The sequence below is a fragment of the Pseudophryne corroboree genome, chromosome 2 (genome assembly GCF_028390025.1).
Source record: "Pseudophryne corroboree isolate aPseCor3 chromosome 2, aPseCor3.hap2, whole genome shotgun sequence".
Taxonomy (NCBI): domain Eukaryota; kingdom Metazoa; phylum Chordata; class Amphibia; order Anura; family Myobatrachidae; genus Pseudophryne; species Pseudophryne corroboree.
Window position 1 is genome coordinate 926,908,859 of NC_086445.1, and position 25,256 is coordinate 926,934,114.

The 25,256-nt window shown below is 48.7% G+C and overlaps 1 long non-coding RNA gene across 1 annotated transcript in view; it reads left to right on the top strand.

Moving 5' to 3' along the window:
- LOC134986726 (uncharacterized) overlaps nucleotides 1-21,924 on the top strand; it is a 32,624-nt gene extending 10,700 nt beyond the window's left edge. The window contains exons 2-3 of the long non-coding RNA XR_010192558.1: nucleotides 21,386-21,444; nucleotides 21,531-21,924. This is a non-coding gene — a long non-coding RNA (uncharacterized LOC134986726). The remainder of the gene's footprint in view (nucleotides 1-21,385; nucleotides 21,445-21,530) is intronic.
- Nucleotides 21,925-25,256: the final 3,332 nt, after the last annotated feature.

Here is a 25,256-nt window from a genome sequence, read left to right on the forward strand (position 1 = left end):
GATTCCATGCCAGAGTGTTTCAGTGGGACCTGTTGGACACATGGATCCCATCTGCACATGCACTGACAGATAATCCTGTCTTCCAAGACCAGAATCTCACTCCTGTGGTGGCTGCACAGCTCGCACCTCCTAGAGGGACGCAGATTCGGGATCCAGGACTGGATCCTGGTGACCACGGATGCGAGTCTCCGAGGCTGGGGTGCAGTCACATAGGGGGAAAATTTCCAGGGAAAATGGTCAAGCCAGAAAGCTTGTCTACAAATAAACATTCTGGAATTAAGGGCAATTTACAACGGCCTTCTACAAGCGGAACATCTTCTTCGCGATCTGCCCGTCTTGAGTCAGTCAGACAACATAACAGCAGTGGCGTATGTAAACCGCCAGTGCGGAACGAAGAGCAGAGCGGCAATTGCAGAAGCCACAAAAGTTCTCCGCTGGGCGGAAAGGCATGTAAGCGTTCTGTCAGCGGTCTTCATTCCACGTGTGGACAACTGGGAAGCAGACTTCCTCAGCAGACACGATCTCCATCCAGGAGAGTGGGGTCTTCATCAAGAGGTCTTTGCAGAAGTGACAAGTCATTGGGGAATTCCTCAAATAGACATGATGGCGTCTCGCCTCAACAAGAAACTTCCGAGATATTGTTCCAGGTCGAGGGACCCTCAAGCAATAGCGGTGGACGCCCTAGTGACACCGTGGGTGTTTCAGTCGGTATATGTGTTCCCTCCGATTCCACTCATTTCAAAAGTGATAAAGATCATAAGAAGAACAAGGGTTCATGCAATCCTCATTGTTCCAGACTGGCCAAGGAGGGCCTGGTATCCAGATCTTCAGGAATTGCTCATAGGAGATCCCTGGCCTCTTCCTCTACGAGAGGATCTGTTACAGCAGGGGCCGTGCGTGTACCAAGACTTACCGCGGCTTCGTTTGACGGCTTGGAGGTTGAACGCCGGATCCTAGCCCGAAAGGGTATTTCCGGTGAAGTCATTCCCACACTGCTTCAGGCTAGAAAAGAGATAACGGCGAAACCTTATCACCGTATTTGGAGAAAATATGTGTCTTGGTGTGAATCCAAGGAGGCTCCTACGGAAGAATTTCAGCTGGGCCGTTTTCTCCATTTTCTGCAAGCAGGGGTGGATGCGGGCCTAAAAATAAGATTTTACTCACCGGTAAATCTATTTCTCGTAGTCCGTAGTGGATGCTGGGGACTCCGTAAGGACCATGGGAAATAGACGGGCTCCGCAGGAGACTGGAAACTCTAAGAAAGATTTAGTACTACTGGTGTGCACTGGCTCCTCCCTCTATGCCCCTCCTCCAGACCTCAGTTAAGGAAACTGTGCCCGGAAGAGCTGACATTACAAGGAAAGGATTTTGGAATCCATGGTAAGACTCATACCAGCCACACCAATCACACCGTATAACTTGTGATAAACTTACCCAGTTAACAGTATGAACAAACAACCGAGCATCAACCAATGGATGCCGAACACAACATAACCCTTTATTAAGCAATAACTATATACACGTATTGCAGAAAATCCGCACTTGGGACGGGCACCCAGCATCCACTACGGACTACGAGAAATAGATTTACCGGTGAGAAAAATCTTATTTTCTCTAACGTCCTAGTGGATGCTGGGGACTCCGTAAGGACCATGGGGATTATACCAAAGCACCTAAACGGGCGGGAGAGTGCGGATGACTCTGCAGCACCGAATGGGCAAACACAAGGTCCTCCTCAGCCAGGGTATCAAACTTGTAGAATTTTGCAAATGTGTTTGAACCCGACCAAGTAGCAGCTCGGCAAAGCTGTAATGCCGAGACCCCTCGGGCAGCCGCCCAAGAAGAGCCCACCTTCCTTGTGGAATGGGCTTTCACTGACTTTGGATGCGGCAATCCAGCCGCAGAATGCGCCTGCTGAATCGTGTTACAGATCCAGCGAGCAATAGTTTGCTTTGAAGCAGGAGCACCCAGCTTGTTGGATGCATACAGAATAAACAGCGAGTCAGTCTTCCTGACTCCAGCCGTTCTGGTTACATAAATCTTCAAAGCCCTGACTACGTCCAGCAACTTGGAATCCTCCAAGTCACGAGTAGCCGCAGGCACCACAATAGGTTGGTTCAAATGAAAAGATGACACCACCTTTGGCAGAAATTGCGGACGAGTCCGCAATTCTGCCCTATCCATATGGAAAACCAGATAGGGACTTTTACATGACAAAGCCGACAATTCTGACACACGCCTAGCTGAAGCTAAGGCCAACAGCATGACCACTTTCCACGTGAGATACTATAGCTCCACGGTCTTAAGTGGCTCAAACCAGTGGGATTTCAGTAAACCCAACACTACGTTAAGATCCCAAGGCGCCACTGGTGGCACAAAAGGGGGCTGAATATGCAGCACTCCTTTAACATCTGAACCTCAGGAAGTGAAGCCAGTTCTTTTTGAAAAAAAATGGATAGGGCCGAAATCTGTACCTTTATGGACCCTAATTTTAGGCCCATAGTCACTCCTGACTGTAGGAAGTGCAGGAATCGGCCCAGCTGGAATTCCTCTGTAGGGGCCTTCCTGGCCTCACACCAAGCAACATATTTTCGCCATATACGGTGATAATGCTTTGCTGTCACGTCCTTCCTAGCCTTTATCAGCGTAGGAATAACTTCATCCGGAATGCCTTTTTCCGCTAGGATCCGGCGTTCAACCGCCATGCCGTCAAACGCAGCCGCGGTAAGTCTTGGAATAGACAGGGCCCCTGTTGCAACAGGTCCTGTCTGAGAGGCAGAGGCCATGGGTCCTCTGTGAGCATTTCTTGCAGTTCCGGGTACCAAGTCCTTCTTGGCCAATCCGGAGCAATGAGTATTGTTCTCACTCCTCTTTTTCTTACGATTCTCAGCACCTTGGGTATGAGAGGAAGAGGAGGAAACACATAGACCGACTGGAACACCCACGGTGTTACTAGTGCGTCCACAGCTATCGCCTGAGGGTCCCTTGACCTGGCGCAATACATTTTTAGCTTTTTGTTAAGGCGGGACGCCATCATGTCCACCTGTGGCAGTTCCCATCGATTTGCAATCTGCGTGAAGACTTCCTGATGAAGTCCCCACTCTCCCGGGTGGATGTCGTGTCTGCTGAGGAAGTCTGCTTCCCAGTTGTCCACTCCCGGAGTGAACACTGCGGACAGTGCTTGCACGTGATTCTCCGCCCACCGAAGAATCCTGGTGGCTTCCGCCATTGCCACCCTGCTTCTTGTGCCGCCCTGGCGGTTTACATGGGCCACTGCAGTGATGTTGTCTGACTGAATCAGCACTGGTCGGTTTCGAAGCAGAGGTTCCGCTTGACTCAGGGCGTTGTATATGGCCCTTAGTTCCAGGATATTGATGTGCAGACAAGTCTCCTGACTTGACCACAGCCCTTGGAAGTTTCTTCCCTGAGTGACTGCCCCCCATCCTCGGAGGCTTGCATCCGTGGTCACCAGGACCCAGTCCTGTATGCCGAAGCTGCGGCCCTCGAGAAGGTGAGCACTCTGCAGCCACCACAGAAGAGACCACTTGTCCAACAGATCCCACTGAAAGATCCTCGCATGGAACCTTCCGAAGGGAATGGCTTCGTATGACGCCACCATCTTTCCCAGGACTCGCGTGAAGTGATGCACCGATACCTGTTTTAGTTTTAGGAGTTCTCTGACCAGAGTCACGAGTTCCTGAGCCTTCTCCTCTGGGAGAAACACCTTCTTCTGGTCTGTATCCAGAATCATGCCCAGGAAGGGCAGACGCGTCGTAGGAATCAGCTGCGACTTTGGAATATTCAGAATCCAGCCGTGCTGTCGCAACACTTCCTGAGAGTGTGCTACGCTGATCAGCAACTGCTCCCTGGACCTCGCCTTTATGAGGAGATCGTCCAAGTATGGGATAATTGTAACTCCTTGCTTTCGAAGGAGCACCATCATCTCCGCCATTACCTTGGTAAAATTCTCGGTGCCGTGGACAGGCCAAACGGCAACGTCTGGAATTGGTAATGACAGTCCTGTACCACAAACCTGAGTTACTCCTGATGAGGTGGATAAATGGGGACATGCAAGTAAGCATCCTTGATGTCCAGAGACACCATAAAATCCCCCTCTTCCAGGCTTGCAATGACCGCTCTGAGCGATTCCATTTTGAACTTAAACTTCTTCAGATAAATGTTCAGGGATTTTAAATTCAAAATGGGTCTGACCGAACCGTCCGGTTTCGGTACCACAAACATAGTGGAATAGTAACCCCTTCCCTGTTGAAGGAGGGGAACCTTTACCACCACCTGCTGTAGATATAACTTGCGAATCGCCGCTAACACTACCTCCCTTTCCATGGGGGAAGCTGGCAGGGCCGATTTTAGGTAACGGTGAGGTGGCGTCACTTCGAATTCCAGCATGTATCCCTGAGACACAATTTGTATAGCCCAAGGATCCACCCGTGAGTGAACCCACTGATGGCTGAAATTTCGGAGACGCGCCCCCACCGCTCCTGGCTCCGCCTGTGGAGCCCCAGCGTCATGCGGTGGATTTAGTGAAAGCCGGGGAGGACTTTTGTTCCTGGGAACTAGCTGCATGGTGCAGCTTCTTTCCTCTACCCCTGCCTCTGGCAAGAAAGGATGCCCCTTTGACTTTCTTGCTTTTTTGTGAACGAAAGGACTGCATTTGGTAATACGGTGCTTTCTTTGGCTGTGAGGGAATATATGGCAAAAAATTTGACTTCCCAGCCGTAGCTGTGGAAACTAGGTCCGAGAGACCGTCCCCAAACAATTCCTCACCCTTGTAAGGTAAAACCTCCATGTGTTTTTTAGAGTCGGCATCACCTGTCCATTGCCGAGTCCACAGGACCCTTCTGGCAGAAATCGACATTGCGTTTATTCTAGAGCCCAGCAGGCAAATGTCCCTCTGGGCATCCCTCATATATAGGACAGCGTCTTTGATATGACCTAGTGTCAGTAAAACAGTCTCCCTGTCCAGGGTATCTATCTCCTCAGACAGAGTATCTGTCCATGCTGCCACAGCACTACACATCCAGGCCGAAGCAATTGCCGGCCTCAGTAGAGTACCTGAATGTGTATACACAGACTTCAGGATACCTTCCTGCTTTCTATCCGCAGGATCCTTTAGGGCGGCCGTATCCTGTGACGGCAAGGCCACCTTCTTAGATAAGCGTGTCAACGCTTTGTCTACCCTAGGGGAGGATTCCCAGCGTAACCTATCCGATGGCGGGAAAGGATACGCCATAAGTAATCTTTTGGAAATCAGCACTTTCCTATCAGGAGAATCCCACGCTTTTTCACATAATTCGTTTAATTCATGTGAAGGGGGAAAAGTCACTTCTTGCTTTTTCTCCCCAAACATATAAACCCTCTTGTCAGGGGCAGGGTTTTCCTCCGATATGTGCAATACATCCTTCATTGCTATAATCATGTAGCGGATGGCTTTAGTCATTTTAGGCTGCAACTTTGCATCATCGCCATCGACAGTGGAGTCAGAATCCGTGTCGATATCTGTGTCAACAATCTGGGATATTGGGCGCTTTTGAGACCCTGACGGCCTCTGAGCTGTAGGATCAGACATGGGTTGAGACCCTGACTGTCCCAATGTGTCAGCTTTATCCAACCTTTTATGCAAGGAGTTCACGTTATCATTTAACACCTTCCACATATCCATCCAATCAGGTGTCGGCACCGGCGGCGGCGACACCACATTCATTTGCACCTGTTCTGCCTCCACGTATCCTTCCTCGTCAAACATGTCGACACAAACGTACCGACACACCACACACACACACACACACACACACACACACACACACACACACACGGGATGCTCTAAATGAGGACAGGACCCCCACAAGGTCTTTTGGGGAGACAGAGAGAGAGTATGCCAGCACACACCCCAGCGCTATATAACCCAGGGATTACACAGTAACTTAGTGTTTACCCAGTAGCTGCTGTATAATGATAAATGCGCCTAAATTTATGTGCCCCCCCTCTCTTTTTTACCCTTTTTCTACCTTGAGACTGCAGGGGAGAGCCTGGGGAGCTGCCTCTCAGCGGAGCTGTAGAGAGAAAATGGCGCTGGTGAGTGCTGAGGAAGAAGGCCCCGCCCCCTCAGCGGCGGGCTTCTGTCCCGCTTCTGTGTAAAAATAATGGCGGGGGCTCGTACATATATACAGTGCCCAGCTGTATATATGTGCCTTTTTGCCAAGAGGTATCATAATTGCTGCCCAGGGCGCCCCCCCCCTGCGCCCTGCACCCTACAGTGACCGGAGTGTGCGGGTAGTGTGGGAGCAATGGCGCACAGCTGCAGTGCTGTGCGCTACCTCATGTGAAGACAGGAGTCTTCTGCCGCCGATTTCGATGTCTTCTTGCTTCTGCCGGCTTCTGTCTTCTGGCTCTGCGAGGGGGACGGCGGCGCGGCTCCAGGAACGGACGACCAAGGTTAAGATCCTGTGTTCGAACCCTCTGGAGCTAATGGTGTCCAGTAGCCTAAGAAGCGCAACCTAGCCGCAGTTAGTAGGTTTGCTTCTCTCCCCTCAGTCCCACGTAGCAGAGAGTCTGTTGCCAGCAGAAGCTCTCTGAAAATAAAAAACCTAACTAAAATACTTTCTTATTAGCAAGCTCAGGAGAGCTCACTAAAAGCACCCAGCTCTGGCCGGGCACAGATTCTAACTGAGGTCTGGAGGAGGGGCATAGAGGGAGGAGCCAGTGCACACCAGTAGTACTAAATCTTTCTTAGAGTGCCCAGTCTCCTGCGGAGCCCGTCTATTCCCCATGGTCCCTACAGAGTCCCCAGCATCCACTAGGACGTTAGAGAAATTAGGCTCAATTAAAGTACAAATTATGGCCTTATCAATTTTCTTTCAAAAAGAATTGGCTTCCCTTCCGGAAGTTCAGACTTTCGTGAAAGGCGTGCTGCACATCCAACCTCCCTTTGTGCCCCCGGTGGCACTATGGGATCTTAACGTGGTGTTGCAGTTCCTGCAATCTCATTGGTTTGAACCTTTACAGAAGGTAGAGTTGAAATTCGTCACTTGGAAAGTGATCATGCTGTTGGCCTTGGCCTCTGCAAGGCGGGTGTCTGAATTGGCGGCTTTGTCTCACAAGAGCCCCTATTTGATCTTCCATGAAGATAGAGCGGAGTTGAGAACTCGTCAGCAATTTCTGCCAAAAGTGGTGTCATCGTTTCACATGAACCAACCTATTGTGGTGCCAGTGGCTACTGACGCCTTAGAGGAATCGAAGTCTCTAGATGTGGTCAGAGCTTTGAAAATTTATGTAGCCAGAACGGCTCAGATTAGGAAAACGGAGGCTCTGTTTGTCCTGTATGATCCCAACAAGATTGGGGCTCCTGCTTCTAAGCAGACTATTGCACGCTGGTTCTGTAATACGATTCGGCAGGCTCATTCTACGGCTGGATTGCCGTTACCGAAATCGGTGAAGGCCCATTCTACCAGAAAGGTTGTTTCATCCTGGGCGGCTGCCCGGGGGTCTCGGCATTACAGCTTTGCCGAGCAGCTACTTGGTCGGGTTCAAACACTTGCAAAGTTTTACAAGTTTGATACCCTGGCTAAGGAAGACCTCTTGTTTGGTCAATCGGTGCTGCAGAGTCATCCGCACTTTCCTGCCCGTTCTTGAGCTTTGGTATAAACCCCATGGTTCTTGAAGTGTCCCCAGCATCCTCTAGGACGTAGGAGAAAATAGGATTTTAATACCTACCGGTAAATCCTTTTCTCTTAGTCCGTAGAGGATGCTGGGCGCCCGTCCCAGTGCCTATTGTATCTGCAGTTATTGGTTATGGTTACACACGTGTTGTGTTGCGTTTATAGTCAGCCTGTTGCTGTCATTATTCATGCTGTTGCATGCATTGGGTTGAATGCCATGTTGTACGGCTTGCTTGAGGTGTGAGCTGGTATGTATCTCACCTTAATTTAAATCAAAATAAATCCTTTTTCCTCGAAATGTCCGTCTCCCTGGGCACAGTTCCTATAACTGGAGTCTGGAGGAGGGGCATAGAGGGAGGAGCCAGTTCACACCCCTTTTAAAGTCTTAAAGTGCCCATGTCTCCTGCGGATCCCGTCTATACCCCATGGTTCTTGAAGTGTCCCCAGCATCCTCTACGGACTAAGAGAAAAGGACTTACCGGTAGGTATTAAAATCCTATTTTTATTACTATGGTGGTCATTCCGAGTTGATCGCTCGTTTTTTTTCCGCAACGGAGCGATTAGTCGCTAATGCGCATGCGCAATGTCCGCAGTGCGACTGCGCCAAGTAAATTTGCTATGCAGTTAGGTATTTTACTCACGGCATTACGAGGTTTTTTCTTCGTTCTGGTGATCGTAATGTGATTGATAGGAAATGGGTGTTTCTGGGCGGAAACTGGCCGTTTTATGGGTGTGTGTGAAAAAACGCTGCCGTTTCTGGGAAAAACGAGGGAGTGTCTGCAGAAACGGGGGAGTGTCTGGGCGAACGCTGGGAGTGTTTGTGACGTCAAACCAGGAACGAAACTGACTGAACTGATCGCAGTTGCCGAGTAAGTCTGGAGCTACTCAGAAACTGCTAAGAACTGTCTATTCGCAATTCTGCTAATCTTTCGTTCGCAATTTTACTATGCTAAGATTCACTCCCAGTAGGCGGCGGCTTAGCGTGTGCAAAGCTGCTAAAAGCAGCTTGCGAGCGAACAACTCGGAATGAGGGCCAATGGGGGTCATTCCGAGTTGTTCGCTCGCAAGCTGCTTTTAGCAGCTTTGCACACGCTAAGCCGCCGCCTACTGGGAGTGAATCTTAGCATAGTAAAATTGCGAACGAAAGATTAGCAGAATTGCGAATAGACAGTTCTTAGCAGTTTCTGAGTAGCTCCAGACTTACTCGGCATCTGCGATCAGTTCAGTGCTTGTCGTTCCTGGTTTGACGTCACAAACACACCCAGCGTTCGCCCAGACACTCCTCCGTTTCTCCAGCCACTCCCGCGTTTTTCCCAGAAACGGTAGCGTTTTTTCACACACTCCCATAAAACGGCCTGTTTCCGTCCAGAAACACCCACTTCCTGTCAATCACACTCCGATCACCAGAACGAAGAAAAAACCTCGTAATGCCGTGAGTAAAATTCCTAACTGCATAGCAAATTTACTTGGCGCAGTCGCACTGCGGACATTGCGCATGCGCATTAGCGACTAATCGCTCCGTTGCGAGAAAAAAATACCGAACGAACAACTCGGAATGACCCCCTATATACTAAAATAGCATTGCTTCTAAAGATGTTTGGGTCGCATGTCTTGCTATGTTATTGGATTTCTATGTACTATGGGGGTCATTCAGACCTGATCACACGCTAGTTTCTCATACGTCCTAGAGGATGCTGGTGTCCACTACATGACCATGGGGTATAGACAGTTCCGCAGGAGCCATGGGCACTCTTAAGACTTTTCAATGGGTGTGAACTGGCTCCTCCCTCTATGCCCCTCCTCCAGACCTCAGTTTTAGAAATGTGCCCAGGCAGACTGGATGCACTCTGAGGAGCTCTACTGAGTTTCTCTGAAAATACTTATGTTAGGTTTTTTTATTTTCAGGGAGAACTGCTGGCAACAGACTCCCTGCTTCGTGGGACTGAGGGGGCAGAAGTAGGAACCAACTTCCTGAAGAGTTTCATGGCTCTGCTTCTGCCTGACAGGACACCATTAGCTCCTGAAGGGTACTGAACGCTAGCCGTGCCTAGATGCTCACTCCCACAGCACGCCGTCACCCCCCTCACAGAGCCAGAAGTCAGAAGACAGGTGAGTATGAGAAGATAGATCTTATAGCAACTAAAGTGACGGCTGAGGTACGGCGCGGCTGGCGGGAGCGGAGCGCGCCATTGCTGCCCACACACACAGGCACTGCAGGGTGCAGGGCGCGGAGGGGTGGCGCCCTGGGCAGCAAATAATACCTAAAACTGGCGAAACGGGGCATAAGATGCCGCTGGCACAGCCCTACCCCCGCCAGTATAAATATTAAAATACATTGCTGAGTGAAAAACGCGCCATTGCGGGGGCGGAGCTTCTTCCTCAGGTAGCCAGCACACTGCTCAGCGCCATTTTCTCTCTCTCCTCAGGCTGCAGAGACAACGCTGGTCCTCTCCTCCACTTCTGACTACAAGTACAGGGTGCAATTAAGGGGGGCCACAAAGCGTTTGTGGTGCATTACAAGTGCGAATTACTGTGTAAAAGCGCTGTTTGTCTGTGGGCATTCTGTGTTCACAGACATTACATACTGGCGCTGGGGTCGTGAACTGGTTGCTCCTATACTGTGTCCCTCTGACAGATTTTACTGTGGGTCTGTCCCCTTATAAGTCCCAGTGTGTCTGTGAGTGTGTGTAGTACACGTGTGTAAGACATGTCTGAGGCAGGAAGTTCCTCCCCGGAGGAAGGCATTTTAGGGACACAGAGTTGTAATGTGGTGGCGCTGTCGGCACACCAAGAGCCTGCATGGATGAAAGAAATACGTGACAGTATGCATCTTATTAACAGGAGGTTAGATAAGTCTGAATCTCAGGCTGAATGCTGGAGAAAATCTGTGGAAGATGTGATTTTTCAGGACTCAGTTCTTCCATCTGCAGGTGGCCCCTCTGGGTCACATAAACAGGGCCGGCTCGAGGCATGTTCGACTCGAGCAGCCACATAGGGCGCCACCCTTAAAGGGCGCCGCGCGCTGGCGCCGCCATGTCGGAGCCTGGAGCCGGTCCTGTCTTGTAGCCTGCTGTGCTTTCCTCCCGTACATAGAGCTGTGCGCGCTATGCGGCGCCGGCGTCTGATGTCAGACCCCGGCGCCGCACAGCACGCGCAGTTCTGTTTCAGACAGCGATGTGCACAGCAGCACTCCCCCCTCCCTCGGCACAGCAGGTACTGGGGGCATATGTGGCACTGTGGGGGCATTTATCTGGCATTGTGGGGGGTATATCTGGACTGCGGGGGTATTAATGTATCTGGCACTGTGGGGGTCATTTATCTGGCACTGTGGGGGTCATTTATCTGGCACTGTGGGGGGCATATCTGGACTGTGGGGGGGCATTAATGTATCTGGCACTGTGGGGGCCTGGGGGCATTAATGTATCTGGCACTGTGGGGGGCATTTATCTGGCACTGTGGGGGCATTTATCTGGCACTGTGGGGGCATTTCTGGCACTGTGGGGGCCTGGGGGCATTAATGTATCTGGCACTGTGGGGGGCATTTATCTGGCACTGTGGGGGCATTACTGGGCCTGGGGTATTAATGTATCTGGCACTGGGGGCATTTATCTGGCACTGTGGGGGCATTTATCTGGCACTGTGTGGGGCATTCATTTATCTGGCACTGTGGGGGCATTCATTTATCTGGCACTGTGGGGGGCATTAATGTATCTGGGACTGTGGGGGGCATTAATGTACCTGGCACTGTGGGGGGCATTAATGTATCTGGCAGTGTGGGGGCATTTATCTGGCACTGTGAGGGGGCATTAATGTATCTGTCACTGTGGGGGCATTTCTGGCACTGTGGGGTCATTTATCTATCTGGGACTGTGGGGGCATATCTGGCACTGTGGGGGGGCATTTATGTATCTGGCACTGGAGGGGCATTTATGTATCTGGCACTGTGGGGGGCATTTATCTGGCACTGTGGGGGTCATTTATCTGGCACTGTGGGGGGCATATCTGGACTGTGGGGGGGCATTAATGTATCTGGCACTGTGGGGGCCTGGGGGCATTAATGTATCTGGCACTGTGGGGGGCATTTATCTGGCACTGTGGGGGCATTTATCTGGCACTGTGGGGGCATTTCTGGCACTGTGGGGGCCTGGGGGCATTAATGTATCTGGCACTGTGGGGGGCATTTATCTGGCACTGTGGGGGCATTACTGGGCCTGGGGTATTAATGTATCTGGCACTGGGGGCATTTATCTGGCACTGTGGGGGCATTTATCTGGCACTGTGTGGGGCATTCATTTATCTGGCACTGTGGGGGCATTCATTTATCTGGCACTGTGGGGGGCATTAATGTATCTGGGACTGTGGGGGGCATTAATGTACCTGGCACTGTGGGGGGCATTAATGTATCTGGCAGTGTGGGGGCATTTATCTGGCACTGTGAGGGGGCATTAATGTATCTGTCACTGTGGGGGCATTTCTGGCACTGTGGGGTCATTTATCTATCTGGGACTGTGGGGGCATATCTGGCACTGTGGGGGGGCATTTATGTATCTGGCACTGGAGGGGCATTTATGTATCTGGCACTGTGGGGGGCATTTATGTATCTGGCACTGTGGGGGGCATTTATGTATCTGGCACTGTGGGGGCAATTATGTTTCTGGCACTGTGGGGGCATTTATGCATCTGGCACTGCTGGGGGGGCATGTCATGTGCATTTGGCACTGCTAGGGGGCATGTCATGTGCATCTGGCATGGCTGGGGGGCATATCATGTGCATCTGGCACGGCTGGGGGGCATGTCATGTGCATCTGGCACGGCTGGGGGGCATGTCATGTGCATCTGGCACTGCTAGGGGGCATGTCATGTGCATCTGGCATGGCTGGGGGGCATGTCATGTGCATCTGGCATGGCTGGGGGGCATGTCATGTGCATCTGGCACGGCTGGGGGGCATGTCATGTGCATCTGGCACGGCTGGGGGGCATGTCATGTGCATCTGGCACGGCTGGGGGGCATATCATGTAGTGTTCCTGTGTCTAACGTGCTCAGCCTGGCGCAAAGTGTCTAACGTGCTCTGCCTGGCGCAAAGTGTCTAACGTGCTCTGCCTGGCGCAAAGTGTTTAACGTGCTCTGCCTGTCGCAGTGTGTATAGGAGGTTCTACCTGGTGCAATGTATATTAGCGGCACTACTGTGTGGTGTAATGCGAATTGCCACTATTATGTGGCTGCGCCCCTTCCCCACGAAGCAACGCCCCTAAATTTTTGATGCGCGCCTTCGGCGCACAAGGTCCATGATTTTGAACGGAGCAACAAGCATTACAGTATGTACATAATTTTGCCCTTCTAACTTAAATATGTGCCCTCCCGAATGCAAAATGTGCCCTCCCCATGATCAGCACCCCTGCCCTAAAAAAATCCTAGAGTGAACACTATCATGTGTAGCTGCCACTGCTGGGGGGCATATCATGTGTAGCTGGCACTGCAGCGGGGGTATATCATGTCTATCTGGCACTGCTGGGGGGCATGTCATGTGTAGCTGGCACTGCTGCGGGGCATGTCATGTCTATCTTGCACTGCACTACTGTAGACATTATGTGTAGCTGGCACTATACTGGAGACATTGTGTGTAAGGAACACTACTGTAGCTGTTATGTGTAATGCTGCTAATTGTGTGCGTAGAGGGGGTGTGAAAATATATTTATTTATAGTTTGATAATATGAAGTTGTGAGGCCCAGCCCACTTTTCCAGGAGACTCTGATTCTTGTGTCGACGATAGTGACTCTAGAGAAATAGATCATAAATTGGCAAAAAATATACAATATATGATTGTGGCTATAAGGGACGTGTTGGAAGTTACAGAAGCCACGCCTGTACCTCAGGAGAAGGCTTATTTATGTATATTATGTATGTATGTTATGAAAAGAAATCCAAGGTCACGTTCCCTCCTTCCCACGAGCTAAATTTCATATTCCTAAGCGGATTCCGATAGCTTACCCTTTCCCAGCAGAAGACAGGAAAAAATGGGAATCACCCCCTGTGTTAGACAGTGCACTATCCAGGTTGACAAAGAAGGTAATTCTCCCTGCACCTGGCACGGCTTCACTAAAAGAGTCGGCTGACCGTAAGATGGAAACTACATTGAAATCCATTTATGTTGCCAATGGTACACTGCTCAGACCCACTATTGCCTGCGCATGGGTCAGTCGCACTATTGAAAAATGGTCAGACAGCGTGTCATCAGAAATTGACACGGTTGATAAAGATGAGATACTCCTTAAGTTAGGGTATATCAAAGACGCTGCCGCCTCCATGCTAGAAGCGATGAAAGATATTGGACTCTTGAGTTCACAAGCCGCTACCATGGCAGTATCGGCTAGGCGGGCATTGTGGATTCGCCAGTGGAACGCGGATGCGGATTCCAAAAGAAACATGGAGGCTCTCCCATATAAAGGTGAGACCTTATTTGGCGATGGTCTGGATACGTTAGTCTCAGCGGCTATCGCAGGTAAGTCGACGTTTTTGCCCTCTGCGCCTGCACCGGCAAAAAAGACCTATCACACACACATGCAGTCCTTTCGGCCCAATAAATACAAAAGAGCGAGAGGTTCCCCCTTCTTTGCAGGAAGGGGAGGGAAAAAGAAGCCCACAGCGGCTCCAGGTTCCCAGGATCAGAAGTCTACCCCTACTTCTGCCAAATCTTCAGCATGACGCTGGAAATCCCTTGCGGGAGGCCGCTCGGGTGGGGGCACGTTTCAAACTCTTCAGCCAAGGTTGGATTCTGTCTGGCCTGGATCCCTGGGTATTGCAAATAGTATCCCAGGGATACAAGCTGGAGTTTCAAGACGTTCCCCCATGCCGATTTTTCAAATCAACCTTACCAGCTTCTCTTCAAGAAAGAGAAGCAGTAACAGCGGCAAGCCAAAAATTATGTCGGACCAGGTAGTAGTCCTGGTACTTTTGCCGCAACAAGGGGAGGGGTTTGAGTCAAGCCTCTTTGTAGTTCCGAAGCCGGACGGCTCAGTCAGACCGATCCTAAACCTAAAAAATTTGAATCTCTACTTGAAAAGGTTCAAGTTCAAGATGGAATCACTCTGGGCAGTAATTTCCAGTCTGGGGGAGGGGGACTACATGGTGTCTGTAGACATCAAGGATGCTTACCTGCATGTTCTCATCTATCCTCCTCACAAGGCCTATCTGAGATTTGCGGTTCAGGATTGCCATTACCAGTTCCAGACGTTACCTTTCGGTCTCTCCACGGCGCCGAGGGTATTCACCAAGGTGATGGCGGAGATGATGGTCCTCCTTCGTCAAAAAGGAGTCAATATAATTCCTTATCTGGACGATCTCCTGATAAAGGCGAGATCCAGGGAGCAGTTGTTGCAAAACATCACACTCTCCCTGTCAATTCTCCAACAACACGGTTGGATCATAAATTATCCAAAGTCACAATTGGAACCGACAACAAGATTGTCTTTTCTCGGGATGATTCTGGACACGGAAGTTCAGAGAGTATTTCTTCCGGAGGAAAAGGCTCTGGAAATCCAGAAAATGGTGAAACAGATATTGAAACCATCCAGTGTGTCGATCCATCAGTGCATTCGGTTGTTGGGGAAGATGGTGGCGGCCTACGAGGCCATACAGTTTGGCAGGTTCCATGCCAGAATATTCCAGTGGGACCTGTTGGACAAGTGGTCGGGATCCCACCTTCACACGCACCGGAAGATAGTCCTGTCGTCAAAAGCCAGGATTTCACTCCTGTGGTGGCTACACAGTCCGCACCTACTAGAGGGATGCAGATTCGTGATTCAGGACTGGGTCCTGGTAACCACGGATGCAAGTCTCCAAGGCTGGGGAGCTGTCACTCAAGGGGAAAGCTTCCAAGGAAAATGGTCAAGTCAGGAAGTCTGCCTTCACATAAACGTGCTGGAATTGAGATCCATTTACAACGGCCTTCAACAAGCGGTACATCTTTTTCAAGATCATCCCGTGCAGATCCAGTCGGACATTGTAACAGCAGTCGCGTACATAAACAGACAGGGCGGAACGAAAAGCAGAGCAGCAATGGCAGAGGTGACAAAGATCCTCCTCTGGGCAGAAAGGCATGCAAGAGCTCTGTCAGCAATTTTCATTCCGGGAGTGGACAACTGGGAAGCAGACTTCCTCAGCAGACACGATCTCCATCCAGGAGAGTAGGGCCTCCACCAAGAAGTCTTCGCAGAGGTGACAAGTCTTTGGGGAGTTCCTCAAGTAGACATGATGGCATCTCGTCTCAACAAGAAGCTTCAGAAATATTGTTCCAGGTCGAGAGACCCTCAAGCAATAGCAGTGGATGCGCTAGTGACCCAGTGGGTATTCCGGTCAGTGTATGTCTTCCCTCCTCTTCCGCTGATCCCAAAAGTTCTCAGGATCATAAGAAGAACAAGAGTTCGAGCAATCTTCATTGCCCCAGACTGGCCAAGGAGGACTTGGTACCCAGATCTTCAGGAGTTGCTCATAGAAGATCCTCGGCCTCTTCCTCTTCGTGAGGACCTGCTGCAGCAGCGGCCGTGCGTGTATCAGGACTTACCGCGACTACGTTTGACGGCATGGCTGTTGAGCGCCGGATCCTAGCCCGGAAGGGTATTCCGAAAGAAGTCATTCCCATACTTATTCAGGCCAGGAAAGGAGTTACGTCGAAACATTACCATCGTATTTGGAGAAAATGTGTCTTGGTGTGAATCCAAGAAGGCTCCTACGGCAGAGTTTCAGTTGGGATGTTTTCTCCATTTTCTGCAGGCTGATGTGGAGGCGGGCCTCCGATTGGGATCAATCAAGGTCCAGATTTCGGCTTTGTCAGTGTTCTTCCAAAAACAATTGGCCTCTCTACCAGAGGTTCAGACCTTTGTGAAAGGGGTTCTGCACATCCAGCCTCCGTTTGTGCCTCCAGTGGCACCATGGGACGTTAATGTGGTATTGCAGTTCCTTCAATCGGATTGGTTTGAGCCTCTACAAAAGATAGACTTGAAGTTTCTCACTTGGAAAGTGGTGATGCTTTTGGCATTGGCATCCGCACGGCGGTTGTCTGAATTGGGGACCTTGTCTCACAAGAGCCCTTACCTGATCTTCCATGAAGATAGGGCAGAGTTGAGAACTCGTCAACATTCTCTTCCTAAGGTGGTTTCATCTTTCCACATAAACCAACCTATTGTGGTGCCAATAATTACTGACACATTCACTGCATCAAAGTCTCTAGATGTGGTGAGAGCTTTGAAGATTTATGTCGCTAGAACAGCTCGAATTCGGAAATTAGAGTCTTTGTTTGTCCTGTACGCTCCCAACATGGGCCCTCATTCCGAGTTGTTCGCTCTGTAATTTTCTTCGCATCGCAGCGATTTTCCGCTAATTGCGCATGCGCAATGTTCGCACTGCGACTGTGCCAAGTAAATTTGCTAAGAAGTTTGGTATTTTACTCACGGCATTACGAGGTTTTTTCTTCGTTCTGGTGATCGTAGTGTGATTGACAGGAAGTGGGTGTTTCTGGGCGGAAACTGGCCGTTTTATGGGTGTGTGTGAAAAAACGCTGCAGTTTCTGGGAGAAACGCGGGAGTGGCTGGAGAAACGGGGGAGTGTCTGGCCGAACGCTGGGTGTGTTTGTGACGTCAAACCAGGAACGAAACTGACTGCACTGATCGCAGTGGCAGAGTAAGTATCGAGCTACTCAGAAACTGCAAAGAAATTTCTATTCGCAATTTAGAGAATCTTTCGTTCGCAATTTTGCTAAGCTAAGATTCACTCCCAGTAGGCGGCGGCTTAGCGTGTGCAATGCTGCTAAAAGCAGCTTGCGAGCGAACAACTCGGAATGAGGGCCATGATTGGGTGTCCTGCTTTCAAGCAGACTATTGCGCGTTGGATCAGAGATACGGTTCAGCAAGCTCATTCTACGGCTGGATTGCTGTTACCGACGTCGGTGAAGGCCCATTCCACTAGGAAGGTGGGCTCATCCTGGGCGGCTGCCCGGGGGGTCCTCGGCATTACAACTTTGCCGAGCAGCTACTTGGTCGGGGTCAAACACATTTGCAAAGTTCTACAAGTTTGACACCTTGGCCGATGAAGACCTCAAGTTCGGTCAATCAGTCGTGCAGAGTCATCCGCACTCTCCCGCCCATACTGGAGCTTTGGTATAAACCCCATGGTCATGAAGTGGACCCCATCCTCTAGGACGTATGAGAAAACAGGATTTTAATACCTACCGGTAAATCCTTTTCTCCTAGTCCGTAGAGGATGCTGTGCGCCCGTCCCAGTGCGTACTTTACCTGCAGTTTAGTTATACACAAGTTGTGTTTATGTTAGTTTCAGCATGTTGCTGTAAAAGGTTCATGCCTGTTGGCGTGTGTTATGTTGATTGCCATGTGTGCGGCATGGTTGAGGTGTGAGCTGGTATGTATCTCACCACTAGTAATAAAGTAAATCCTTTCCTCGAAATGTCCGTCTCCCTGGGCACAGTTCCTATAACTGAGGTCTGGAGGAGGGGCATAGAGGGAGGAGCCAGTTCACACCCATTGAAAAGTCTTAAGAGTGCCCATGGCTCCTGCGGAACTGTCTATACCCCATGGTCATGAAGTGGACTCTAGCATCCTCTACGGACTAGGAGAAAAGGATTTACCGGTAGGTATTAAAATCCTGTTTTTTTTCGCTGCGCTGCGATCAGGTCAGAACTGCGCATGCGTATGCAGCGCAAATGCGCAGGCGCGTCGCACGGGTACAAAGCGGATCGTTGCTGTGCGATGGTTTTTACGAAGAATCCATTTGCACAGGTGATTGACAAGAAGAAGGCATTTCTGGGTGTCAACTGACCATTTTCTGTGAGTGCTTGGAAAAACGCAGGCGTGTCCAAGCGTTTGCAGGGCGGGTGTCTGACATCAATTCCGGGGCTGGACAGGCTGAAGTGATCGCAGTGGCTGAGTAAGTTCTGAGCACCTCAGAAACTGCACAAAACTTTTTTGTACCGCTCGGTTGCACATGATATCGCACACTTGCAAAGCAAAAATACACTCCCCCCATGGGCGGCGACTATCTGCTCGCAGCAGTGCAAAAAAACCCTAGCGAGCCATCAGGTCTGAATTAGGCCCCATATCCCATATTTTGTATGATTTTGTGTGAAGCTTTGCAATAAAAATTACTTGATAAAAAAAAAAAAATGTGGAGGTGTTGACTATAACAACCAATCACATTCTAGCTATCATATCTGTATTGCATTCAAGAAAATGATACATAGAATCTGTTTAATTGCTGTGGCCAACACCTCCACTTGTCTGCTTAGAAGCTTTGGTATATCTACCTCCAGGTCTACACAAATTACATAAAATCATACTGCCCAACCGTCCTGATTTTGGCAGGACAGTCCCATATCTGAGCAGTGTCCTGCCGTCCCACAGTGGGGGGAGGTCCCTTGTCACACACTGCTCTGCTTAGTGGAGCAAGCAATAAGTAGAGGCCACGTGCATGTGTGCGGTGACTATTCCATGGGGAGGGTGACTGTCCAGGAACACTGGAAATGCCCCCCAGCATGATGAAAATGGGGGACTTGGCTCATGGAATGGCATTTTCTGTAAGGCCATGACACTTGTCACACAGTCACACCCCCTTTTTGAATGCCCACACACCCTTTTCCAGATTCCCATTATATAGAAGTTTGGAGTGCCATAGCAGTGCACTTTGGCACCCACGAGCTCTCCAGGTTTGTGGCAATCCAGGCATTCATACAGGGGAAGCAACCATGCCACTCCTGGTACAGCCCTGGTACAACAGCATCCTAAATGAAACATTACCAAGAGCACTGCTATTTAAATGAGGAATTGCGATGCGTACGCAGAAATCGAGTACCTTTGACAACTGCGGTTGACCCAGGGCTACTCAGAATAATGAGAATGTAGTTGCATCGGCGCCATGTTTGTAGTTGTAATTCATTGCAACTGATGTCAGATACTCGCCCTGAAAATGGCCATGATCCCCTGTATTTTTCCAACCACTCCCCAAAAACGCCACGTTAACACCCACAAACGGTCACTTCCTGTCAATCAAATTGCAGTCGTATTTTAATAAATTGCAAACGCAATTTAGCTTTCATGTACGTTCAATGTGTTTGCAGCGCATGCGCAGTCTGCCATTAAATGCCCGATTTGCAATTTTGAAACTGAAGCTGAATAAGGCCCTAAGGGTGGTATCCTATTAGCAGTGGTGATTAACCGCTGCTAATAGATGCGTCGGGCGGCTATCCAATTAGCCCTGATAACCGTCACTCATCGGGGATTATGAGGCACCCGAAGCATAATCTGTGATCGATGAGCAACCCTCTGAGCCGTGATAACACCTGAGATCGGGAACTTATCCCAGATCCCATGTGTTATCGGACGATAGTGTGTTCTTTTTCAGCCTATCATTTGATAGCCTGATAATGACCATCGATCAAAAATCAGATTGGTTTTTATCAGCCGAAAATTATCGCAGCTGATTTGATACCCCACAAAGGCTTAATATCACCCCTGCTAAAATTACTGCTTCTAAAAATGTTTCTATAACCTACATTTTCATTTGCTTACAGAAAGGGACTATTATATGTAAAAGTGTGACACAGGGGTAGATTAAGGACCATATTCTGGTTGGATGGCAAAATTTGAGAAAACACAGTCTGGCCGATTATTGAACGACCGTGCATGTGCAGCATTCACATTGCTCGTGCGCACCCGTGATTAGCGAATATTTCTGCGAACGCATTATGCTTCAACGCAATCATATTTTAGCCAGTGTTTATGGGAGGATACATGGTGTTTTGTGGGTGTGTTTGTAAAAACGCAGACGTGGCAAGGCTCTTTCAGCTCTTGCGTATGCCGAATAGTGGACAACAGGGCCGGATTACGGCTGATGTGGGCCCAGGGCAACGAAGGTCTGGGGACCCCCACTAATAGATATATATATATATATATATATATAGTGCATGTACATTCTGTATATTCTTACACTTGCAGCGTTGTACAAGGGGTGTAACTAGCGGCCCACTGTGCACCGGGCAGGGAAGGGTTCAACAGGCTGTTTATTTGCACATTAACCATTAAACATAGTACACTACATATAGCTGCTACTGTACCTGTTGCTACTGTACCTTGCTTCCATCAAGACGATGAGATGTAAGAGAATTGGGAGCCGGGACGTTTATTCAGGGAGGATGGACCTCTTCCATCTATTGGCTCAACGGTGCCAGCTGGTGATTGGTTGGCATCACCATCATTCACCAAATTGTGAGGGTCTGGATTTGCTGGTGGCTGATTGCCCGCCGTTGCCGTCGTTTTGGCTAGCTAGGAGGGAGGAGTGGCTATTGCTCGGCCAATGGAGCTGTTACTGGGAAAGGGGCCGAGCTGAGCTGCTCCGCTGCTGCCTTAAATCCATTGGTCAAAGCTGATCATCAGCAGCTTTGACAAAATGCTGAATAGTAAATCTACCCCATAGTTTTATACCATTTCTACATAGAATATACATTTACATTGTGTGGATAAAAAGAATCTAAAAAAATATTTTGTTGGTAAAAGACAGTAAAGATTTATGTAGTAGGGTGCGAGTTGTGTGAAGCTATCCAAGTTTGGTCAAGTAGAAGACTCGTGTTTATGTTTAGTCATAATTTGCGTGACTTGTTGATGTTATGATTGTGGATAATGGAACATCCATTTTTAAACTTTTTAGATTTTACAGTATCTTCACAAGACAAAAATAACTCAAAAACAAACAGAAAACCATGGCAGGTAATGTGTTTTTAAAAAAATCCGTAACTACTAGTGACTGTAAAACAACAGAGCATGAAAATAATCTGTCTAATATCTTGCCCTAGACCGTCTGAAGGCTGCAAGGAAGGCATTCGTGAGCTCAGTGAACAAAGCAGTGATCGGCGAACTTGTGGACATTTTGCTGGATAAAACAGTGATTAGTGATTCTGAAAAAGAATGGATCATAGAGTCTCATACAGTCACAACAGATAGAGCTCGTAGTTTCATTGACATCATTATTAAAAAAGGCGATGGTGCATCACAGATTTTTATAGATGAATTTGCAAAAGTGGATCCTATTGTTTCTCAAAATCTGTTCTCGATGAAGTGATATTTTTTTATTTTTTCACACAATCTTTAAGATTAAATACTGGGATTTGCATTTTTGGTCAATAAAGAAATGAAGAGAAGAATTATTAAAAAGGAACTCAAACCAAAATCTAACATTTACTATTCTAATTGCCTGTGGGTGCATTCTTTTACGGGAGTCCAAAGAAAATTAAACAAGGGTAGAAAAGGAGAATGCAACACACAATGGTAGGAGGAGTGACAGCTATAGCAGAGGGTATCCTAGTGACTGTCACACAACACAGAGAGCACTCTAATGACAACCATACTATACAAAGAGAATCTTATGGGCTGATATTCAATACAGAGAGCCTCCTAATCCCTAATATACAGTACAATGTTTAATGCAAAGAACATCCTAGTGACCGCTATAAAATAAAGACAGCATTCTATTTGCAGAATTGTATGAATTGCTGCGTCTAAATGCTGGGGTCATGCATTTAAATCTCAAAGAGGGGCCTATTAGTGTGTAGTTTACATGTTCTTCCCGTGTTTACCTGAATTTCTTCTGGGGATGTATTGATAGGTTAATTGGCATCTGACTAAAGTAAAACCTTGTGCATATATGGGGGGACAATGAGTACAGACGAGTGCATCCTTGTGTGTCTGCATTCCTATGCGCCACCATGTTGGAGACCAAAACCATGCACTTTTAGCCAATGGCAGTTCTCCGCCAATCCTGGCTTGTCACTTCCTTTTAAAAGCGATTTGGACCATGGTAACACTGCCAGTGCTTTAAGTTGACAATCATAGTCAAGTCTCAGCTCTGTGCTCCTGCAGGTGATCCTGTGCTCTACCCTGATTGGCGAAATCCCTAAAGGCTTCTAGTCCATTTTTTCAGTGCCTCATTGTTCTCTATTACGCACTCTAAGCTGGAGCATGGCCCAGCGCCGCTCCTTGTGGATCGTCCACCCACTGAGCAGTGTTTCATGGGGGTACTGTGCTGCTGGAGGTTTCACTGGTTCTCTATACAGTTACCCAGCTTCAGTCATCAGCCGTTCATGTTTCCAAGCATTGCCTAATCCAGCTTCAGCTTCCAGCAGTTCATGTTTTCAAGCATCTCCTGTCTCAGCTTCAGACTTCAGCAGTTCGAGTTCTTCAGTCATGATTACCAAGTATTCAGTTTTCACAGTTTGTGTTCCTTAGGCACGATTTCCAGTTATCTTCAAGACACAGTATTTCAGGATTTCCAATCTCTTTTCTTCAAGTTGCAGAATTCCAGGATTTCTAAACTCATTAATTCCAGACAGAGCATTCCAGGATTTCCTCTCTCATTTCTTCAAGTCACAGCATTCCAGTATTTCTAATGTAATTGATTCAAGCTGCAGCATTTGCAGTATTTCTAGTCTCACTTTTTCTAGCTGCAACATTCCAGGGTTCCTACTCACTTCATCCAGTCTTCAACAGTTCAGAGTTTCTAGTACCACCTATCCAGTCTTTTGCAGTTCCAGTTTTTCAGGATTTTCAACCTTCTGTGATCGCATTTCCCCCAGCTGTTATCTGTTCATTGGAACCATATCCTAAGACTGATCTGACACCAGGATCTTCATTCCAGGGAATGGCATCTCGGATGAACCACAAGGCATACCCCCCAACATGACCCTTTCCCGGAGGGACAAAACGCTCTGATCCTGGACCTCCCTCTAAAGTATGATTGTCATCACCTGTAGTGAAACACCTTTCTTATCCATTAACTATTTCAACACAGGTGATGGCAATCATAAATTAGGAGGGAAGTCCAGAAGCAGAGCATTTTGTCCCTCCTGGGGAGGGTCATGTTGGGAGCTATGCACAAGGTGCAAATATTCTGCTCCAAACTGAGGGATCCAAAGGCATTTCTGATAGATGTCATGTTATGTTGGTGCTATTATATGGGGCTGGCTTTTCCGTTTGAATTACTGTGCAGGGCAATGGAGGAGGTGGAGCTAGTTCCCCCTTCCATTACAGGTGGTGGAACTCCGTTCTACCTCATTCCCCCCCCTTCCCCACACACACTTTAACCCCTGGCTACAACAATCTAGTAATCTTCCTTCAGTCGACAAGCCTTCTTTCATCGGTGTCCTCTAGTTCCCTAGCTCCTACTTATATGAAAAGGAACTGCATTCGGCCACCTCAGTTCCTCCCTGCTGTGGCATCCACTTCCTCAACAAACACTCATTCTGCGGAACCTCATCATCAGCCCGGTGTGACACCATGTGTGAACCCAGTGTTCCCAGATGACTTAAAAGTATTTAACGTAAGACAAAATTCAATTTTTATCAATTATTAATTTCATTTTCATTGAAAGGTAGGGCATAAGTTCAGGAGGAGGCTTTTATTACTTGAAAATAGATCTCTCCTCTGCCTTTATTACTTGAAATTAGATCTCTCCTCTGCCCCAAAGGGTGCAATGGCGATTAAGGCCCATTCCGGTCCAGAGTCTACATCAGAGGATGTTTCTGTGATAAGATGGTTATTCAGGCCTTTCTTGCCCAAATGATGGAGCATATTGTAGGCTTTACACCACTTACTGGAGAAACCCCTTATTATTGACTGACCCCCCTACCTGGCTTGCCAATTGTGAAAAGAAACACTGTTTCTAGATAGTCTCATTACTTACACCTTTTTCACACCTTCCCTTATAGAAGTTGTTTCAGAAAATACTTACCTGTACATAGCCATGGAAGCCTTGCGGGTGGCTGTGGTGGTAGTTTTGTACAGGAGCTGAGGCCCATGAATGGTGGATACAGTAAAGATATACTGTATAGATAAGGGATCACGGTCACCCTGTACATCATCTTATAATACTATATAAACATTCATCTAGTCTATAGCACTTATTTATACATGCTAGGATATCCCTGTAGTCTTAGACCCACTAGATATTTGTTACCATAACCCTCTTTAGTCTTCCAGCCTTTCCCCATATTTACCTATACCTTTCATACCCATCCTATCTACCTAACCATTGGCCTAATGTAGACTGAAACGCCGCAGCGCAGCGTTCACAGTCTGATGCCCATTGAAGTGTGCGTACGCGCAGAAGCCGCACTGCGTGTGCGCACACAGTGAGATGCAACGGCATCTCAATTGTGCGATCGCCTCTGCCTGATTGACAGGCAGAGGCGGTCGCAGGGAGGGGGCATGTCTGCGGCGTGGGGGGGTGCGCGATCCGGACAACACAGGCGTGTCTAGACCGTTTGCGGAGCGGGCTGCGGTGGCTGCGTGACGTAGCCGCTGTGACCCTAAACATGGTGTGTAGCTGACTGCCTTTGCAGCTAGACTGCATAGGCAGAGGGCTACTCGCCGCGCAATGCTTTTGCATGTCTGGGGGGGATAAGTGGGGGCTGGATCCGGCATGCGGGGTGGACTTTACCTGTGCTGGATGTCACCCCCGCATGTCAGAGAAAATGATCGTAGATGTGCGTTTTTCCACACATCTACAATCAGGTCTGAATACACAG